Source organism: Amblyomma americanum, chromosome 5 (genome assembly GCF_052857255.1).
Source record: "Amblyomma americanum isolate KBUSLIRL-KWMA chromosome 5, ASM5285725v1, whole genome shotgun sequence".
Taxonomy (NCBI): domain Eukaryota; kingdom Metazoa; phylum Arthropoda; class Arachnida; order Ixodida; family Ixodidae; genus Amblyomma; species Amblyomma americanum.
Window position 1 is genome coordinate 161,760,204 of NC_135501.1, and position 2,569 is coordinate 161,762,772.

Consider the following 2,569-nt stretch of genomic DNA (forward strand, 5'->3'; position numbering starts at 1 on the left):
AAGCTTAACATAAGAACAAGAAGGATTTGGTTCCGCATAAACATCGGTCCACTGGGCATTTTCGAGTAATAAAAGGAACAAACCTATGCCCTTTCTTTTGATGAGTTGTTTGGTATATATAGGCTGGTGTTTCGACATGTCTGTGGGCTGGAAATGCAGCAAATATTGGAAAATGATCACTAAAATGTGAACCGAGCGCCCCAGAGCACGTATTAAACTTCGGAAAATTGGTAAAACAAAGGTCAGTCATCGTCTTTGATATTAAAGATATTCTTGTAGGCTGCTCAATAAGATTTTTGCAGTCATTCGAAAGCATGGCTTCTAATAATTGAACGGTTGCATTATTACTGGAGAGAAAATCTATGTTAAAATCTCCTAATATTACTATATGCTTTCTGTGCACGTGTGCAAAATGTAGGACGTAATCAATGTAATAAAAAAAGCTTGTAAGGGTGCCCTGGGGTGGTCTGTATACAGCCACATTTACAATGTTCTTATGCATGAGTGCCGAAGACTCAAAATCGCCAATAAAGGCCGAGTTTCGGCGAGTTGGTTTACCATGCTGAACGTAAAAGCGCAAAAAACAAGGACGAGAATAAGACACACAACACGAGCGCTCGTGTTGTGTGTCTTATTCTCGTCCTTGTTTTTTGCGCTTTTACGTTCAGCAAAATCACCTCACATGCATGTAAGGTCAGTTTGACACTCAAAGGAACAACAATCCCGGATGTAGACAGATACGCCTCCACTACGCTTATGTGCGTGATAGATACATTTATGCGCGTACCCTGCTAAATACTGAACATTGCACTGTTGGTGAACCAGGTTTCCGTAAACGCTAGAGAATAAAACTGATAATTCAGCTCGGAAAGCAGGCTTTCAGCCTGTTCTAGTCTATTCTTTAGACTTCTTGTGTTCATATAAGTATAGAAACTCATTTTGCTAAAAACAATTTGTTAGTGCAAACCAAATTTGTGAACGCCTGTATGGTATGACAGGACATTTTGCTTGAGGAACAAACCCATACTCACACTAGGAAAGTGCACAAATTGATACAATGTTGTCCAGATCACTTTCTGTTGCAATGCGGATGGCATGTACGCGAGGCTGCTTACGAGCCAAGATCTTGCCACCAGAGCTCCACACAAACTGGTAGCAGTTTTCTTTGGCCCTTTCTTTTGCAAGGCGCCGCAACCTTCTGTTCATCGGTGTCAAGTTCATAAAACCGAACTGTCATATCTGTATCTTCAAGTTGCTTTCGCGCCTTGAGCCATTTTGCCTGTAGGTTCTGTGTAGCAAATCTAATACCTGAGCTACACGGGTACGTTGAACTGACATTCGAGTCGAACGGCATTCGAAACTTCGAATGGCATTCTGACTGGACGGGCCCGCACGGTGCTACACGACTATTCCAAAAGCTTTCGAAATCTTTAGTATCCTGCCGCCAAGCTACAGGGGCGCTGCTGCCATCAAGTTTTGTTTTAAACAAATATAGTAGCAACAATTAATTTGTATAGCTACAGTCCGCTATAAAATTGCTACTTTTAAAAGTAATATGTCATTTCTAATACATTTTACTATTTATTCATTACTAAACACCTCTGTTCTAACAGAGGCCCAAGCCCATAGCCCTGCCATTTTTTGTGTGCGGTCTGTTGGCTACATTGGACTCTATCTCCTTCGTGTGTCGCAAAAAACGAAAAAGTGCAATAAACTTCACTGAATAAAAAAAATCTCACTTAAAATGTACACACAGACGAACACAGCACACAAAATAAAACGACAAAACACAGCAAAAGCAACAGCACAAAGTGAAAAAACTGGCACCGGGCCAAAATGGCTGCCTTTATTTCCTACGATGGGTTCCAGAGTATGCGGTAAATATTTGCTTGCTAACAAAACTTCTGGAAAAGATCCGTGTAGTGTATATAACACCCACTTGATACATCGAAGTGGGTGTGCTCAGCTTGCTTAACGCTGAAGTCACAGGATTCACAAAAGTCTGATTCAGATAATGGCGGAAAAAAGGAGGAACCGACCAGGAGCCAGCTGCTGCGCGCTCTCCGTGTGCTCAATAGTAAACTGTCTGAAATAAGTTTGCATGTGGACCAAATTGACAAAAGTATATTCACTATCAATCTGCAAAGAATGATTCTGTATTAGAGAAGATTGACAAACAAGGGAAAATCATTGAGGGCGTTGAAGCGTCAATTGACCTTCTTTCGTCAAACTACGAAGAAATTAAGAGATCGCTGGTCACCCAGAACACTCAGGTTGCATAATTAAAAAAGCACTGTATTGAACAAGCTGAGAGTCTGGCGGAGAAATCCATTGTAATAAATGAACTAAGAGCCACAGTGAACAATTTAGAAGCCTACTCTCGCCGACGGAATATTGAGGTGCATGTAATTGAGAAGACTGACAACGAGGACCATGTAGCTCAATTGAAGTCGCTTGCGAGTGAGTTGGAAATCCCAGAAAAAATAGATGAATGTATAGATGCTGTGCATATATGCACAGAATCTATAGACTGCCGGCCAGAGTTGGCAAAGTTTCAGTAATTCCTGTA